General features: G+C 34.4%; 1 long non-coding RNA gene across 1 annotated transcript in view; it reads left to right on the forward strand.

Moving 5' to 3' along the window:
* Window positions 1-6,263: 6,263 nt before the first annotated feature.
* LOC309391245 overlaps window positions 6,264-21,128 on the forward strand; it is a 57,967-nt gene continuing 43,102 nt past the window's right edge. Inside the window, exon 1 of the long non-coding RNA XR_014175248.1 lies at window positions 6,264-6,723. This is a non-coding gene — a long non-coding RNA (uncharacterized lncRNA). The remainder of the gene's footprint in view (window positions 6,724-21,128) is intronic.

Here is a 21,128-nt window from a genome sequence, read left to right on the forward strand (position 1 = left end):
ACATGATACAATAAACATTGTATGATTATTTAATGACTAGAGATCTGATGTTTCTTCATAAAATGAAAATGCAATTATTTGTCTAATCTGCATCAGTGTAAAAAAAGCAGATTACTTAAAATATAGGTAGACCTCAGGTTATAATAGCAATTGATACTGGGACGCTGTTCCTAAGCAATGTGGTAATGAGGACTGACATCACATGATGGCATTACTTAACAACGGTAATCCAGATAGACCAAGTTGTCATCATAAAACCAAGCAACTCCAGTAGTGCAATGGTTAGAATGCAGTATTGCAGAGTAACTCTGCCCACAGTCCGCAGTTCAATCCTGATGGGGAGTGAGGTTGATTTAGACTTTCGTCTTTCTGGGGTCAGTAAAATGAAGCCCCAGTTTGTTGGGAGCAATATGCAAAAAAAAAAAAAGAGCTGACATTGTAAAGCACCCAGAAACTGCTGTAAAGCACTCTAGAGCAGTATATAAGTCTAAGCACTATTGCTAAGATGCACAGGTTGCTAAATGGGAAGCGATAGAAGTGTCACGGGGTGGTGTGGGGGAGATCCTGAGAGGCTTACACAGGCCATGTGCAAGTTTGGGTAGCCAGGTATAGTGGTGAGACAGCAAGTGCATGTGATTCCAGGTAGGCCAAGGATAGATAGGCACAATATTAGTGCCTACCTATCCTTGACAAAGTGTGTGCAAAGTGAGACTGTTGAATGGGGGTGTAGCTGTGAGCAACCAAAGGGAAGCTGAGAGAAAGAAGGCTTGATGCAATGCATGTGAAGGGAGGCCAAAAGAAAGAGATTGTGGCTGTGTGGGAGGCTGACAAAAGGAGGGTTTGGTTACATGTGATCACAGGGGGAACCAAAGAAAGGAGAGAACAAGGCAGTATCTGCACAAGGAGAAAGGAGAGGGCAGAATGGGGCTTATTACAGGAGGAGGATGAAAGAAAAGACTGCTGTGGCGTTCAAGAAGGTGAGGGGACCTTCTAGAACAACTTGGGATCTTCCTTGCCAGCTTTGCCACTGACTTTGCTTAACAGAAGCCAGCAGGGAAAGTCACAAGTGGTGATTATGTGACCACGGACATTGCAACTATTGTAAGTGCAAACTGTTTGCCAAATGCACACATCAACAATCATTTGACTGTGTGGCAATGGCTGAAATTTCAAAGTGGTTCTACCACTTGTTCAGTATCATTGCACCTTCTAACTCAGACACTGAATGAGCCACTGAATAATACGTTCATCTGGTATTTCCTTATCTATCTATTATATCCTTGACAGATTGTAATTAATTGCATAGTACCAGGTTGCTGAGCATGATACAATTTCTTACGAACTTTTACCTCTCTGTTACTTTTTACTTAACCAAATAGGATATGGTTTTAACTTGTACTATGAGTGTGTAGAATTAGATATAAAAACAAAGGAAGCGCAGATTACATTTATTCTCATTTCATAATTATGTTGAAATATATTGTTCGCTCAATAGCTCTATATCCAAAGGAAAGTTTATTTTTTATAAGAATATTACGAGCCCAAATACATATGCTGTAAATGAAATAAATTACACAGTTGCTTGTGGATTGGGAAAAAGTATTTTAAATTTGATTAATCAATGATTCTTTTTTATAAATAATTACTTCTGAAACATGTAAACTATTTTCATGATCTGTTTCAGCCTAGAAGAAGAAAATAAACTAATACATATATTCCAATATGGAGATCCATTGAAGGACAGCTGCAGAATGCAGATAAAGATATTTTCTAATACCATTTTATATTTTTAAAAATGCAGAACTTCAAAAAGATCAGAAATAGGTTACTTTTATCATTAAGGTAACCATAATATTACTTGGAACACTGCATTCAATTCTGCTCACCAAGATACAAAAAAAGGATGCTGAGGCCCTAGAAAGATTGCAGGGAAGAGCAACAAAAATGATGATGGTCTAGATGTTAAATCATATGATGAACAGTTAAGGGAACTAGGCATGACTACCCAACAAATAGAAAGTTCAGGGGTGGCATGATAGCTGTTTTTCTGTACTTGAGAAGAGGGGATTGGCCCCTAACAAGAAGCAATGGATAGAAGTTCATCAGAGGGAGATTGAACTTGGAACTAAGGAAAAATTTCCTTACAGTGGGTGGTCCATAAGTAGAGATTTTCAAGAAAGTAACCATTTGTCAGGCATGGTATAAAGTGTATTGCCTTAGGCAGGGACTGGGACTACAAAGGAGGTTAGCCTCCAAGATCTCTTCCAGTCCTATGTTTCTACTTTGTTCTGTTCTGTTCTGTTCTTCCATTCTTCCCCATTGCCTGAGAAAATACAGTTTTATGGAGTTTCTCCATACAATATTCAAGAAATCCTCTTTGCTGATGCCTAATACACAAGGAAAGTGTTCTGTAGTTCATGCTGAACAACTCTGCAGAAGCTGCTGTGCTCTACAGCCTGGCTATCAGCCTGAACATAACTGAACAGCCTGAACATTATCTGATTGTGCAAAATACCAAGCCCATAGAATCAAAAATCACTATTGATGACCTGGGTTTCATTCAATAATGGTGGTTTTGACACTTGCCAGAGGACAGCTGCCGATATTTGATGCACACACATACACCCTCACACACAAACATAAATTATTAATTATTAGTATATTAATAATATATATTATAATATATATCATTTGTGTGTCAAAGCAAAAATGTTTGAATAAGTGTGTGTGTGTGTGTGTGTGTGTGTGTGTGAGTTGGTGTGTGTGAATTTTTGTTGGATCTGTTTCAATAAATGAGAAAAATATACAAAAAAAATACATTTAGGAATATCCTGTTTGTGAAAAATTTCAATGTTTCTTTTTTGTATGAGTTGCTTATACCAAAGACTTGCTAAAGCTCGGGATATCTAGAGATCAATATCTATATCTACATCTGTAACCGTATCAGTATCCGTATATATCTCTATATTTATTTCTATATGTACATCTACACCATATACATCAGGGGTGGGTTCCTGCCAGTTCTAACCTCTTCTATAGAAGAGGTTCCACAAATCTACCGTGCCGTTTAGAACCGGTTCCAGCTCCCTCCCCCTGCCTGTCCGCACCACGCTTGCCCCGCATGCCGCTCACTGATTGGCTGGCTCACTAATTGTCCCGCCTGCCTCTAAGAGTCCTATTTAAATCTTAAAGTCTTAAAGCTGTCAAGTTTGAACATCCCTGGGTTTTTTTTATGAAGGGTTAGGGGTGCAGGGGTCTTGTAACTTGACAGTTTGACAGCTTTAAGACTTGCACACTTCAATGCCAGAGTTCCTGAGCCAACATTTTGGTAGCTAAGCAAGAGCGTTGTTAAGTGAGTTTCACCACATTTTAAATGTTAGTTTGAACACCCCTGGGATTTTTTTTCTAAAGGTTAGGGTTGCAAGGGTCTTGTAACTTGACAGCTTTAAGATTTACATGCTTTAAATGCCAGAGTTTCTGAGCCAACATTTTGGTTGCTAAGCAAGAGCGTTGTTAAGTGAGTTTCACCATATTTTACAAGTTTGCCACGCCCACCCAGTCACATGACTGCCATGCCACTCCAACTCAGTCACATGGCTGGCAAGCCACTCCCACAAAGCAGGCCACACCTACAGAAGAGGTTCTCAAAAATTTTGAAACCCATCACTGATCTACATCCATACACACACACACACACACACACACACACACACAAATACATACATAGATACACAAAGATTTATGTTTATACATTGCTGGATAAACAGTTGCTGGCCTGAATTTTAGATCCAAGATCTGAAGGGATCTTTTCCTTCAACTAGGATTTGAGTGACGTTCCCCCTGGAAATTACTTTCATAAAGCATCACAATCTCTTTATTTTTAAGAAAGGGAATTCTCTTTGCTTCTAATGTTTCTGTAACTGCTTGCTGGTCAAGACAGGTTAAATGGCAAAGTGCCTTGTTGAGATAAAGTTGTTCATTTCCTTAAGAAAAAGAATAATGTTACTTTCTTGGCAAGCTCAAACTGCTTTGCATTTATTAACCATAAGCTAATAAGTATGCTTAGATTGTGTTGGCTGTGTTTTAATATTTTCAGGAATTTATGACACAGAACCTCTACAGAAGAATATAAGAAAGTACAAAAACCTAAGATCTGTCCATGTAAGCATTTAGTAATTATTCTCAAATCAGGCCATAAATAACATAATTATTAGATTCCATATTTATAGAGTTTTTGACTATATGGATTATTTTCAATGGCCAAAATATTCTAATTGTTTTATTTCAGCTTCTTATGATCAGATTCAGCTCAGATTGAAATTATATCTGCTGATTATAGTTACTTAAATTTTTTAAATTTGTATTACTATCATATTTCTAGATGAGCAGGCACATTAAGGCCTTCAGGATGAAATCCAATGTTTGCCATCTGCTTTATATTGTTGCTTTGTGTATATTAACTGTCTAATGCATGTATTTTATTATATTAGAAGCTATAATTTTCAGAACCAGCCACAGGAGAGAGCTGCTTGGAAATTCAATAGGTCTTTCATCCCAAAATAAGCAAACATATCTCAAATTTCTGTTCTTGCCAAATTCTGCTTCATGGCAAAAGAAAGAGTAGAGTTTCTCCAGACAAAAGAATATGTAAAGTGCTATGGATATTCAAGGTGTTAAGGAATTTTCTGAAGAACTGGTTGGCTTACCCTTGTGCCACTACAGTTGATTTCTGGAAAGAAGCCACTGATTTTATTTTGCTGTAGAGAAATGTATTTTCAGAAGATCATTACTGTACATCCTGCCTCCAGCCCTTTAAATGTGTAGTTATTACCCTTATAGTTGCTACTTTCATGATTTGTCTACCTTTGAAACAGTATCTGTCTCTTAAAGCCATGGCTAAAATCTCTATAAATTGTTGTGTACTTGCCATGGCTTGCAAGCTTGCAAGCATCCTGGAACATGACCCGCTGGTCTGGCCAAGTAGTTTAGAACAATCAGGTCTATTGAAAATAAGTTTATAACATTTATATGTTATAAGTTTTTAACATTATAGCCTGGTGGCTTTGCAGTTCATAAGGTTCCACAGCAATCAATAATGTCTCTCTTGTGAGATTGATAGAAATATAATTTAAAGAAATAAATAGAAATAAATAAATAAAAACTGAGTAGGAATTGACTATAAATTTAACTCTATGTGAATCTAGTTTATGCTAGATCTAGGTATATTGTTTGCTAAATCCTCAGCACTTGAAACTGGATAACAAGTTTGTAGCAAAGTGGGATGTTCAGTTCGTTATTTTGTAAGTCATTGTAAGTATGTTAAATCTAGGTAATTGTGAATGTCAATATATCATCTAGTATATAATCAGCATTATGCATGTCTTCTCCAACAGCTCTCAAGCATATGCATGAAAAACCTCTTTGTATAAGAAGCTGTGAAGAGCAGCACAATGAAGCATGTTCAAGAGTTTCTAAATCACAGAATCTAAGTGTGGTAATTGCAGAATATGTGCATCCTGGTGTACTGTATATCTCTACATTCTCTAATATGACCCATAAAACATAAGACTCATATTGCAGCAGAAGATTTAAAAGTTACAGGCACAAATGAAGCAAAAAGGCTATACAGAGCTGTGGCTCTATTCTTCTACTGAAACTGGTGACTGACAACAGAAGATGGAGTATAGTTAGAAAAGACAGTATGTTGTATCAATAAGGATTGTCAGAAGCTGTTTGTCTTGAAGGAATATTACTTAAACCAGAAGGTAGCCATAATTTTTCAACAAAAGTAGAAACTGTTAGATAAGATATACTTAGTCTGGCCTTGTTATTTAAGTATCTGATAGAATTAATTCTATTTAATTAATTCTTCTTGGTCATAACCATCACCAGCAGCACCATAGTAGGCTGGTTAAAATATAATTTTAGTCTATAATTGAAAATGCAATATATTATTGTTAAAGCATTTTAAATATGTCAGACAATATATATTTTGAGATGAGGGAATGAAGTTTTCTTTAGCAGTCCTAGTATTGTTAGTGCTGCTACTAGTTTTGTAGCCTTTCTACTCTTTCATAATCTCTAGAATTCCATGGTAATTTTTTTTTCTTTACGGGAAGTTTCAGTGATCGCATAATATCAACTTTCATTTACCAGGAGAGAGGAAGTGGTTAAACTTAATGACTGCTATATGACAAACCAAACAAGGAACATATTTTAACCTGATAGAATGCCATGCAGAGTCATCACAGCCATGGTGCATAGCTTAGAGCAGGAAAGCAAACAGCTGCTGTAGCCTGATTTGAGTTAAAATAGTGTCAGTGTTTAGTCTGGCGCACTGCTTCAGAAAAGATTGGCAGCTGGGTCAAACAAAGTCATTCCATTGGCTCCTTTCCCAGTAAGCTTCTGCTAGCAGTTAGGTACTAGTGCAGCCTAGGCCTTTTCTCAGGGATAGCCTAACATCTAACCGCACCCTCTTACCCTTTTTTTTTTCAAAAGTCCTTTCCCTCTTGAAGATCAATTCAGTATTATGCAATCTGCCAACATTTGTGTATTAAAATGTGTTCTGTCTTGAAAGCTGATGCATCCTGCTCTCAATATGGTGCAGAAAGAAGTTTGTTACCGTCCTGGATTAATAAAAGGGGCCTTTATGGGTTGTGAAAGAATATCTGTGTGCTTAGGCAGGAAACTTTTTGATCCGCAGAAAAGCAAGACGACATCTAGGTAAGGCTGACTATCAAATTTATGTTTCTGAGAATGTGTAGCAAAATTCAGCTAACTGCAAATTAGTAAACTGCCTTGCTTTCATGAATATATCCTTAAAAACTGACTGAGAATTAATTCTATTTAAAAACTGGCAAAATATTGTGCTATTTAGCTTTAGAATCTTCATAGAAATCAACATGTTAGATATTCTTATGCCTACTTAGAAAAAAGATTTCTAGGTATGAGTGTGGAAAAAATAGTTCAGCTATTGCATAGAAGTATTTTTTTTAAAAAGACCTAACGTTTGGGAAAAGATTCAAAGCATGCCTTCAACTTTTACAGAGTTGTATAAAAATTGAAATGCAGCTGAGAATAGCTATGGACTAATAAGGTTTGAATAACTTCAGTTTAACGTAGCTCTGAAGGGAATATTAAGTAAGTTGTCTTTGTCTCATACTTTTTAATTTTTGTTGTTGCTTCAGCCTGTTGGGTCACATTTTTTGTTAGCGTTGAAGGCTGCCATGAATTGATAATGAGGGCCCCTTTTGCACATGATTTTGGCACTTGGCCAGAATCAACTTCCCAACGAGAGCTTTCTTTAAAAGAACCTGGAGCATTTTTTCTTTCTTTCTTTTTTGTGATTAGGAATTACTCTGAAAGCTGCCATAACCAGTTGTGTAGGCATGTCAAAATGACTTTATACATGGACGTGAAACATTCCTTTTCATTCCAGGTTCTTTTTTCATGGTATGCAAAATTGTTGGAATTATCATTTTACTTTCTTTCAGACTGCTCACCATTCAGAATAGGTTTCATTGAGCTTAGTGGTATAGAAGGTTTGTACTTATATATATAGTTTCCCAGAAAATCAATATAAGCATATCTCATTTGGGTCAGTTTACAGTGATAAGTTTTGCTTCAAAACACATCAAGATACAGAAGGTTTCTTTACCTTTTCAGTTCATTAGAGCTAAATGAAGAGTAAGTAAACACTTTCTAGAATTTTGTCTCCTTAATTTAAGTTTTAAAGAAAATATTTTATTAAAGTTATATAATTACTTATTAGATATTGTGCAAGTAAAGTTTAGAAGAACTGTCTTGGGACAAAAATGTTACAATGGCTGAATATGTGCTTAATATTAGAATGTTTAATCTCTGTAAAATCTACATATTTAAACAAGATATGTACTTTATGGTTGGGAACATTTAAACTATTTTTTTTATTTGTTCTTGTGGTAGCTAATAAGAAATCACTCAAAAATTCACCATGGATTCATGTGTTGTATTTTTAAATGCTATAGGTGGGAATTTTGTTTTACACATCTATTATAATTAAATCTTCTACTGCATATGAATGTGATATATAACTGAATCCAGTGGTTGAAAAGTAAGCATCTAGGAGACTTTCAGTTGTCATTAAAAAACAAACTGAAGATCTCCAAATTCTTGTCAGTTTTGTAGTTATTCAATATCATATAGCAGTAGTCCAAATTATAATACAGTAACCAATTCCTTAAAATGTAATACATACCTTATATCACTCTGGAAATTTCCAGAATAAAAATATGTTTAACTAATAGATTCATTGTGTTAATAAAGCATATCAACTATAAGTGCGTTAGCAGATATAGTTGGAGATTTCTTGTAAAAAGTTGCTAGGTTGAAAAACATAGTACAATGAAGCTTTTCTTTAGCAAAAAAATGTTCTCCCAAATAAATCATATAGATCATAAAGTGGTTGTAATTTACATATGGTTTTGAATATGAAAATAAAAATAGTCAATAATAATTAGGTATTTTTTAACATTCTATATAGCTAGTGATCCAATATAATTAACTTTTGACTTCAGATTCAAAACAGAAACTTTAATTTCATAAAGTATTTGGTCTGACTAAAATAATTAAGAGATCTTTTGTTTATGCAGAATAAGGATATTGAACTAATATATGATATTGGCAGAGATAAATAATTTCTATATTACAGTTTGAAGTAATATTATTGGAATAGAAACTTTTCTTAAGATCATAACTTTTTGACCACAGTATATTGATTTGGTAACTGTCACATCACGGTTCCAGAATGGAAGATATCTTGCTAAACGTTTGGTAGACATGTGTTTAAATAATAATTTAAAAATCGATAGTGGTTTATTTTTTTGTTCCTTGGAATTAAAGAAGGGAGGGGGAAGAAACTGTGATCAGATGTTCCCAAAAAATGCCCTGACCTTATCTAAATTTATGTTCCTATTGGCCTGTTCAATGTCTTCTAATTGTAAACTGAAGATAAATTCTTCTAAACTATATAGTGTCATTCATTTCTCAGACATCCTATGTTCATCTTATGGAAGCCATGTTGAGATCAATAAAACTTACTTCAGCAAAATGAGTTAAGAATTGTGATGGAACTTTGCCTTCATTAAACTACTGCCCACTATATTCTTAAACAAAAATATTGAATTATAGTATATAGTATTATATATTTCACAACTGACTATTAAGACAAAGATTTTTGTAGCAAAAACAAATCTGCAAAATTCCTAGCTGCATCTTTAAAAGAAATTTAACTTTCATAAGTTCCTTTTACTATTCAGCACCATTCACTTAAAATAAGAAGAGTTGGATAAAAGTAGTATGTAATGTAGTGTGCAATACACACACACAAACTTTATATATATATGGTATACATATACATACAAATTAAGTTACATATGCAATTTTTAATCATTTTAATGACACAAGGTCTTGAAACATGATAAAGTACAGTTCAACATCATGCTTGCTGCTCTCTTAAGGACATTTACTTATGGAATAATTCTAATCAGTATAATGGTACAAATTCTGAATAAACACGTTTAGTAATATGTGTAGAAAACAAGTTTGCTCAATAAAATGATTAACTGCTATTTTCTCATCTAATGAGAATTTAACATTTCACTGATTCATTATATTAATATCCTTCTTACCACATAGTATTTCTCTTTTCTGGATTTCTTACCATTGAATTTGTTATTTTTATGTAAGAAGACTATAAATGACCATTAATATGTAAATCATTTGGAGAAATTACTATGTCATTACAATAAAAATATTTTAAAATTACACATTTTAAAATTAACTTGCAAAAACCCTTCAAAATTGCTTATTCCAATAAACTAAGTTACTGGAATAAGCAGCATTGAGTTTTTTTTGATACTGGCCTTTGAAAATCTATGTTCAGTGGCCTTTTAAAAAATGTCTGGCATAGAAAACACTTGGACGTAATTACTTCTGATTCTTGGAATTCTGTTTTGTCAGCATTTCAGTTCTAGGATAAATTGAACAGAATGAGTTTCTATATGAGAGTTTAAATTTGCTGCAAAGTATGTATAAAACCTATTTTATCCGTAGAACAAAGCAAATATTGTTCTAAATGATTGGCTTTCATTTACGAGAGAGTCCCTAAGTTTCTCTTTTTCTTTCTTGCTGCTTATCCGTTGCTTGTAGTATTAAAAAGTTATTAAAAGTGCAATGTGACTGTATTCAGTAAATTCTTATTCTTTTCTCTACTGTTGAAGGGGTCAATGAAGAGGGAAAGCAGCTAGTGTGATACTTTCAGCCTTAAAAGTAAAAACTCCATGGTGATGAACATAGGAGGCTGAGGAAGATCCACTTAACCATTATAATAGATGAAGATGCAAAGAAGTAATACATATCAGTGGTGGCTTGCTGCCGGTTCGGCCTGGATCGGATAAACCGGTAGTAGCGGCGGTGGGAAGCTCCACCCACCCGGACGTGTCTGTGCATGGGTGGCCAAGGAGCGTGTGCGGGAGCACATCCGAACCGGTATTTAGAAAATTGGCAACCCACCACTGATACAAATTATTGCATCAAATTATTGCAACTGAATTGTCAATTGGAAGAGCTCTATTTATTTTTCAGTGGTTTGGAACTGAATTTGGTATCCATCTGAAAGAAAAATGACCCTGAATTTAAATTTAATTCTTCTTGTGAGAAGAATGTTGGGAAGAAATGCAATTGCTTACCGGATGCTTCCAGCTGGTCAGTAAGTTGACCAGTAAGCTGCAAATACAGGGAACTGTGATGATGAAGTACTCTTGCCACGTACAGTAGTTGCTGCTTTGTAATGTTAAGGAATGAGGTGTAGGACAATATGCAGTAATTCAAGAAATCAGAATTATGAAGATCACTTGCATTCTCAACTATCTATGGTCCACAAGGCATAATGCACTCCATTTGTTATTCTACTTATGATATAATTGGGTGACTGCTTAGACCAAACAGATTATTTAAAAAGGAGAAAAATATAACATGCACATACATTTGAGACTTACTTAGAATGAGTCTGTCTTTCTGAATCAATCTACGATTTCTGAATCTGACCAACGCTACATAGCAACTAGAAGAACTATGTCTAGAAAGAACATTACTTTTTAGATGCATTTTTAGATGTGAATAAAAGTTTTAAAAAGTTTGTTGCTTTATTTTTGTCATTCAATTACTAATTTCTTTTTAATTTCTATTTTTATATAGCAATGAATTCTTTTTAATAAATTCGTGTTTTCTGGATTTTAGACCTGAACTAATTTAGAAATAAACCAATTTGTTTTATTTTGCTTTGTTTTACTTTGTTTTACTGAGGTTTTGTAACATTCAAAATAATTGAGTTTAACTGGATTATTGATTCATTGATTGTGGTTTCCCTAAAAGGCAGGGGGGTAAATCCCATAACACCAATTTGAAAAGAAAATCAGATAATTTATACTATAACATTTATTTAAGTTATTAATATTCTGTTTTCCTATTGCATTCTTTAGGCTAAAATGTTAAGTTACTGGTCATTATACTATATATTTATTTTAAAATATTTGTTTTATTCATAATTTGTATCAATTTATTCTGCTATATATTTTTCAAAAGAATCTACTGTTTTGCAGTATGTGGAATCTACCCTTCATCTATCTAAATGAACAAATTTGTTCAGTGAAGAGACTGATATTGTTCATTTAGATATGGTCACAAAGTTATCTTTCTATATTACCTTTTCTACTTTATTATTTTTCCATATACAAAATTCATGCCTTACAATTATTTGAAATGGATAAACAAGGGTAATTGCTTTCCACTTTGTGAAAAGTTCCATTTCCTTTTACAGGAAATGAAAAATGGGATGTTCCATGTTTGAAATGAACTAAGGAGAACAATAAAGATAGTAATTGGGATTACAGAAATTATAGGAAATATGTTGCCTATCCAATTGGATGCAATAGGCATGCATCAGGTCCTTTCCTTGTAAGATCTATGAAGCATATATTTTCAATGGCAATTTCTTCAGCAGAGAGCTATGACAATCTGACTTCCCTCCACACACTGGGACAAGATGAAGCTGAAGTTGCAAGATGTATCTTGAGTTGCATTTTTTATTTTACTTTTTTTGTTTTAATTGTTTGTATGATATTGTTTTTATATTGGGATTTTGAGCCACCCATTGTTTTGATTTTATGGTGGGTAGATACACAAGTATATAAATAAAATCTATAATTATAAGACTGTCATATTCAATTATTTGAAGATTGTACATAGTAGGCAAATTGCTTCCAAATAACTTATTTTAAAGCACAGTACAAGGGATTTGAAATAAACATTAGGAAATCATCTGCAATAGTGCAATCTTTTCAACAACACCTCAGCAAGAGATTATTACAGCCACTGTAATAGTTTCACTTCATCATCAGAAAATTAACTAGATTATTCTTGAAACTTGAAGTTTCTTGAATTATATTTTTATCATACTTGTTTTGGTAAACATGGTGGAAGTATGTTCAAGTAAAACATAAGCATATGCTTCCTATAGATGACAACAAGAATGTGGATGTTACATATTCAGAACGTCTATGGGAAAAAGCTATGGCAAAGATGTTCTTAAAAATTTTCTTGCTTTTTTTACTTCTTGTCTGTTTCAACAACAGATTAGGGAAACAAAGATACGAATGTTCATACTGCTTAGTGTCATAATGTTCATGTAGTATAGCAACAGAATCTTAAAAATCTGAATACACTTCTTTTTCAAATAATTTTCTGCCCCAGACTAAGACCACTGTGTTGGTTGCAGCTCTTCTTCCTGTTCCTCAAAGTTATTACTACTACCGATTACACTCCCAATGAAATTTCAACCTGGACATATTAGTTTTCACTTCAACTATCTCCCTCCTTTTCATATTATAGTTTCCAACATACTTCCTTTTGCCAGTCATAACAGTAGAACAATTAATTATATTTACATCATTTACTAGTGATTAACTCAGGGGTAAAATCCACTTACCTTTGCTAATGGTTCAGTAGCAATGTGAGCGCATGTGCTTGCTCCACTCACATGAATCACCTCCGCGCATGCGCAGGACCTTCCGTGCATATGCAGAGCATCAAAATGACATCTGGGCAAGTGGGAAGAGCCTGCTATCGAGCAAAGGTAAGCGAACAGCGGGGAGGGATTCGCTGTGCCATATGATTTAGATTAGTTAGAAAGCAGGTAACCCTGCTTTCTAGCGAATATAAATAATGCAGCACAGCTGATCATCGGAAAAATCGGTTGCCCAAACTGGTAGCTTCTTTTTTACTACGAGTTTGGGTGGCATCCTTAGTACCTGTTTGGGTGAACCAGTCCAAACTGGTAGCATTTCACCCCTGTATAAACTCCTATGCTAGTTCATATTTGTGTCTAATCTGTGTATTTTTCAAGGTTGCATACTACTTAAAGTTGTTTTTTTGTGACATGGTAGCTATACAAATTTAACTAACAAATAAAATAAATACATGTATGTAACGGATTATTATAATTTTAAGTATATACAATAACAAATGAATCATAGTTTAAGTACTGTATACTTCCCAAAGAACTATTTGAAACATTTAGGATTATTAGCACAGACAGTTATTACAGTAGTTATTCTTTAGATGTATAGGCAAACAGGCATATTTTTATTATACCTCTCAGTAATGCTGAGGTCCAACATTTCTGCTTTCTTTTTCAATTATCTCAATTTATGGAGGCAAGTTCAGAATGAGCATGTATTATTGTTCCATGTAGGCACTTATATTGTGACAAGCTTAACAGGTATGCAGAGACCAAAAGAAAATTGTACATTTTGTTTACCTTAATTACACACTATGGTAACTGACACTGAAAGTTATGATAGATCTTTCTCAGAAGGAAGCAACCATTCCAGTCAAATATTTTCATATTTCCCGCTGGCTTCTACGAGAACAGTATGGAATAAGAAACCAATGCCACATAGATATAAACTTTTATTAGAAGAGCTATAGTAATGGAATCTTGCAGCTCTTAATTGTGCATTTCTTTTCCTTCATCTTCAGTGAATTAGAGAGATGCTTGTCAGGGATTTTTTTCAAGTTTATTTCTTTGAATGAGTTTATGCTGTATTTATCTGACCATTGTCTCTATAATAGATCTTGCTTCTGTCTTTCAGGGACATCCTCTTTATATTCTGCATAACTCTTTTTCTATACCTTCAGTAAATTGACATGGAAAGTATGGCATGCCTCCTTTTTCAAGTGAACTTCATAATCTATAGGCACAATCCATTTTAAAAGCTGCCTCATGTAAACCTTACCATTGGGTAAAATGGTTAAACCAAATATTGATCACAACAACTTTATTCTTTGCCCTAGCTAAAATCCCCATTTTTGAATAATGTGATTATTCTTTTTGATTATACTAAACTTGGTCTTAAAAATGACACCCAACTAAGAAGTTGCTACAATCTTCAAAATCAACTAAATGCAAACTGAGAAGAATCATTCTTTTCTACCAATCTTCTTTATAAAATGTCTTCTGATCAAATGTCAGTTCAGTTCAGTGGTAGCTTTTGACAGCAGATAATAAAGTTGCTAAACTGGTATTGTTTTCTAGAGTATTTGTGGATAAACGTTTGCTTCACAATTTAGTGAAACTACTCTTTTACTGCATTTGCTGAAGGAGTGCAGACCTAGGTAAGGTCTGTAATGTGGCCCATTTTTTTAAATAGGATGTGTGGCCTGTGAAGTTGGGCCTGAGACCATACTTGCATATTGAGGAAAATACCCTTGAAGAACAGGGGTGAAATGCTACCGGTTCAGACTGGTTTGCCGAAACCAGTAGTAAAAAATGCTACCGGTTCGGGTGAACTGGTAGTTCCAACAATCAGCTGTGCAACAATCAGCTGTGCCACATGAGTTATATTTGCTAGAAAGCAGGGAATCTAAATTGCGCAGCACAGCTGTTCCCTTCCCCTCACTATTCTACTTACCTTTGCAGACTCAGAAAAGACTTCTTAATCCTCTTTTTTCAGCCCTGTCAGTATGTGGTGTGCATGCACGCAAAGTGAACCAGTAGCAAAGCGAACCAGTAGCAGACATCAGAGCACATCATCCCTGTTGAAAAATATTTAACAATTCATGAAGCAGAATGATACATGATAACTGGTACCAGCTCCCAACTGGCTTTCAGCTACGATTACTGTAAATTGTATTCACTAATGCTCCAAGCGTGGCCAGGGATTTAAACCTAATATGTCAATCAGCCCCTTTATTATAGTTACATATATTAAGTATTAGAAGAATTCTTTATCCCTGATTTCTCTGATATTTAAGACATATATGATTATCAGGACCTTCCATATGGGTAATAAAACTTTTATTTTCCTTTCTATTGTTTACTATTATCATCAGATTTGTACCACTTGGATTTATTGATTGATTTAATGCCCTGCTTTTCTGTTCTAACAAATATAGTGTCTAACAAATTTAAAACAAATTACACTGGAACAGGTAATAAAGTATTAAAAACAAATCAAAATTAATATTGAATATTGTATATGCTATAGAGACTAAAATAATTTTGCAGTTATACTCCTGTTGAAATAAATTCATCTTTACATTTGTGTTAATACTGAGAGAATGGAAATCAAATGCGGTGGATGAAAAATGATGCGGAATAAATCCCTTTGATAATGCTGATCTTGTTCAGTGGGGCAACTAGTATAGTATCAGTCTACATCGTACTGTACAGAACAATTAGCAGCCACTTTTTGCACTAATTACAATTTTTTGATGTATTTCTTTTTTCTCTATTAACATTTTTATTCAGTTATAAAGTATTAAAGAACCAATTTCATTGTATTTAAGTACAATGACAAATATTATACTTATTATAAAATACAAAATACAAAGTAAATAAAAAATAGTGCCGGGAGGGAAAAGAGAGTGAAGGAAGATAAGGGGGAAAAAAAAGAAAAACAAGCATTGACTTCCAACTTTCTCCGTTACAGTAAAATAAACCATTTTTGATGTGCTTCAAGATTTTGTTTAGTGACTGTCTCCCTTAGTGACTATTTGCAGTTATGCCATTGATGAAAAATAACTTTGTTGATTAGTTCTGGCATTTATGACCTTTGCGGGCTTCTGAAGCAAAGGACAGATGGATAAGATCATAAGCACAGTCACGGTTTCACTTAGCAACCACTTTGCTTAATGATGAAGTTGCTGGTCCCAATTGTAGTCATTAAATGAGAACTACCTATATATTCAATAATCAAGATGGGATGTCACTAAAGACATAATTCAGGCAGCAAATCCAATACTGAATGGCAAAGTAACTCTCCAAAGTGTGAATCTGCTTTTTTCCATGATCAGTCAAACTCATGTAAAATAAACTGAGTCTCTATCACCAATCCCAGATTTCTACAGGTAATCCTTGACTTACAATAGTTCACTTAATGACCATTCAAAGTTACAATGGCGCTGAAAAAATGACTTATGACCATTTTTCACACTTATGACTGTTGCAGCATTCCCACATTTACGTGATTAAAATTTGGATGCATGGCAACTAACTGATATTTATGATGGTTGCAGGGTCCTAGAGTCATGTGATTGTCTTTTGTGCCCTTCTGTCAAGCAAAATCAATAGAAAAACCACTTAACAGTTCTGTTGCTAACTTAACAACTGCAGTGATTCAACCGTAGCAAGAAAGGTTGTAAAATGGGGCAAAATTCACTTAAATGTTTCACCTAGCAACAGAAATTTTGGGCTCAATTGTGGTTGTCAGCCAAGGATTAGTTGTATTGGCTAACAACACCACTTGGGGTTTAATTTTAGTATCTATTCCTTTATCCAACCCATTGCTGAACTTATGTGCGTGCAAGTATACTGATTGCTTTGAGGAGATTGATAAGAAACAATAGAAGAGAAACATGGAATACTATAGGTCAGTAAACAATGAGTATATAGCCTGTATGCCTGCATCATTCCTCTTTCTGTCTCTCTCTCCCTTCCCCCAATTATCATATCTCAAAGTCATAAATTCAGGATACTTCATATAAGCAATCTCCCAAGAAATCTAGGTTCATAGAAGCTGCAATAGAGAAAATCTAAAAAAAAAGTGAGTTAAATTTCCAAGAAAGATTCTTGGCAATACTTGACAGGAAACTTTTGATAGGGCTTTGCTCTGGAGATATTGGTGAGAAGACTACTTATCAGCAGCTTCTGATCCCTCCTGAGCACAGTTGTCCCTTATCATGTCTGGCTATTTCCAGCAGTTTATTTTCCAGCAGCCTTGCTAGACGCAATTGTCTCTTGACATAGCCAGTGTTCTTATCTCTACCTTTTCTCTTTTAAGAAGCCAACGTTCAACGTTCTTGAGGATTTGATGGAGAAAGCTCATGATTAGGGACAGAGTTTTCTGGATTTAGGACAGAGTTTTATATTGATTGTTGCCTATTCTTGTTTTTCTGTTATTTCATATTTGACATCTGAGCCAAAAGTGGGTTTCTGCCAGTTTGCCACAGATCAGGCGAACCGGTAGTGGCGGTGGTGGGAGGCTCCGCCTATCCACCTGGACACTTCTGCGCATGCACAGAAGCAGCGTGCGAGCATGCACGTGTGCACAAGCAAACCAGTAGGAAAATAAATTGAAATCCACCACTGATCTGAGCATCTGCTAAATAAACACATGAAGAATGGCTATCCGTTTACAACGATCAATTTGACTGAAGTCATATAAATCTTGTTATACCTATGTTGTTCCATGTATGACATTTTGCAAAGGAAAATGCATGAAGTCTACCAGCAGAAATGTTGCATGTGAGTCCGAAAGTTCAGAAGACTAAACCTCTGGACCCAGTAACTGTCCCAGATTGGATCAACTCCTGACCGCTATGATCTTTATTTTCTTCAAAATTGTTTGTTTATCTATTTATTCATCTACTTGTCTTTTTATTTATTTATTGTATTTCTCAGGCAACTATGCTTGCTAGAAGAAGAAGAAAGCAAAACCCAAATGCATATAGCGCAATGACATAAGTGGGATTCACAGTTTAATCATCCTTCTTTCATTTATAGCTGTAAACAGGTTCTGTCTTCTTCATAGTTTCTCATATCCTTGGTTCTATCATTCTTTTTTCCATTTGCAACAATGCTCATTTTTCTCTGGCTTCACAGCAGCTTTTATCAAGTTCTTTTCTTCTCTTTTGTCTTCTAAAGCTTCTTTGTGGATTCTGTGGTCTTTAGGGGTCTCCAATCACCAATCACCTTCTCCATAATTGTATAGTGTGCATTTTAGTTGCATAAGGGTAAAATATAATTAATGTTTTAAAATTAGTAGCAATTTTCAATCATCCATCTTTGCTTATCTTTAATTTTAAAATCATATGCAATTTTCTTTCTATTCAATAAAAACAAGTATTAGAAAAATATTGTAAAACTATCAACATATATTTTTATGTTATTTGTTTATATTTCTACATGGTTGAATTGTTATTTTTTGTGACCTGCTGGGGGTCAGGCTGAGACAGCAGAAAAGTCATGATAATGAGCCAAATAAATATACAATATATCAGCAATAAGGAAAAAGAAAACAGGACAGAAGCAATGGGTGGAAGCCAACGAGTCATTTCCTGACAGTAAGATCAATTAACCAATGGGACAGAGTTGTGGTTGCTCCATTGCTGGAGGTCTTCAAGAAAAGATTGGATAACCATTTGGGTTGCAATAAGATTTCCTTCCTTGGGCATGGGGCTGGACTGCAAGACTTCCTATGATTCTCTGATTCTGTGAAATAAGAAATACTTTTTAAAGCTATATGGGTGGTAAAATCCTAAAGAGGTCAATATGTAGTTTTTCTGAAATATATTCCATCACACAGTGCAAATCTTTATCCTTTAATGACAAATGATTTAGATGATACTCTTAAATTACTTGTTTGTTTGTTTCCTAGTTCAGCAAGAGTTGTGTGTTTTTTTCTTAAATAATATGTATGTTACAAAAAGTTACTATGTAGCAGAACAAGATGTTGTAGTCAACTTATAAGAAACTTGAGGTGAGTTAATTTTTCCATTATTAAATGTTCTAAATTTGGCTATGGATAGGTCCCCTAACTATTTGAATTCTGGATACTGTTAATAGATGACATCTAAGAACTGTATGTCATATTTCTCCAGTTATTCTAGGACGTGTAAGCTGTTGCCCTATAATATATTTTACAAAATTAAAGTAGTTTCTCCAGAACTGTTAAAGGAGCACAATATATTTTTCGTTTTTGTTTTTGTCAACGGTTGGTTTTAATTTCTGGAATACTTTATGGCAGGGGTGTCCAAACTTGGGAACTTTAAGACTTGTGGACTTCAACTCCCAGAATTCCCCAGCCAGCTGGCTGGAGAATTCTGGGAGTTGAAGTCCACAAGTCTTAAAGTTCCCAAGTTTGGACACCCCTGCTTTATGGCAACCAAAAACATGGTGATAGCCATAAAACCAAACACATTTAAATGACAATGAGCCTTCAATAACAATGCTGCTCTCTGTGAATAGGCTAGGAGTGATTCAGCATGCTTAAATGATGCCACTTTATCCCTGCTTTGACATCACTTAGTGCAAGTTTAGTTTTATTGTGACCAGCAGTTTTGCAGAATATAAAATTACTTCAGTAATCTCATAATAGGGATACATTTATTTTCCTATTAATACTTCTGCCTTTTTGTTGAGCCTCTATGAAGCAACGCTGTTTTTCAAAAGTATTTCTCAACTGTTCCCTTTTCTGGTTAAAAATAGAGCTGTTCTACGTATAAATTTCATTTACCAATAGTAATTGGGACAATAATTATGTCACTAAGCAACAGTATGTCATGTGATCACACCAACCTATAATGGTAGTCCCTGTTGCCTTTGTTATAGGAATTCTGTCCAATCACAGAATTCTGAGGTTACATGACAGCAATTTGCAACCTCCTGCTGGGTTCTCCATTGACTTTGATTAGCACAAGCCAGCACAAAAGGTTACAAATGATGGTCATGTGACCATGATACACTACAATGGCACAACTGCTAGCCAGTTACTGAGCACCAGAAATGGCATCACATGACCATGGAGACAATGTGTTGGCTGCAACTAGGAGAACCCATTGTAAGTCCCATTCATTCAGCACCATCTAATTTTGAATTATTGCTCAACAAATGGAGATTAAGTGAGGATTATGTTCTTTATCAGGGCAACTGAAAGTAAGGAACATAGCTATCCAATAAATCAGCAGAAATTGCTGATTGCAGAAAGCCTAGTTTATAAAAATAGGGAAATTATACTTTTTAATTTAATGGGAGTGAGATATATTTGATTAGAATTTAATTATGATTCTAAAGCCTACAATAGTTGTTATGCTTTGACATCCCAGTATCTAAGGATAGTGAATACTGTAAATTAATGCTTGAAGATATTTCAAAATATAATCCTATGGAGAGGAAATATTAAAAAGGGTCAATTTATTGTAAAGCAGATTAAAGCAAGTACTGAGGTCTTACTTATATGGTAAAACAATGGTATCTGTGCCACATGAGTAAAAAAGAGTCTGGAATTAATTTTTTTCTGTTGTGCCCACATCTGGACTTCCCAATGCCTATGGATTTTGACCTGATTAATTTATTAAGTTAACACTGTATTTTACCTTTTGAATGCTGATAATTATGAAGTCAGGTTAATGAATTAGTTGTATCATCTCTTATCTACAAAAATATTAAAAGTAGTTATTTTTAGTCAATTAATTAAGTCTTAAATCTTCAATTTTTTCATGTATTCAGTCAAGATTTGTTAAAGAGAGAGAGAGAAAGAGAGCATTTGAGCTTAAAACTGTCATAAAAGCAACTGGCACTGATTATAAAACATTTTTCTTTCATTTAAAACTATAGTGATCGTATCTTCACATGGATACTTCTACAGTTTTTGGATAATATGAGTCACTTTGGGGACATATTACAGGAGTTCTGCTACTGTACTTCCTTATCTCAGATACTGGAAAACAACTGAAAAACAATTGGCTTGCAGAGATATATAAGCTTGTTTAAGCTATTTCTTATCTTGTCAGGTTAAGAGACTTTTTTATTT

This window comes from Natrix helvetica (genome assembly GCF_964273705.1).
Source record: "Natrix helvetica genome assembly, chromosome: 4".
In the NCBI taxonomy this organism is placed as follows: domain Eukaryota; kingdom Metazoa; phylum Chordata; class Lepidosauria; order Squamata; family Natricidae; genus Natrix; species Natrix helvetica.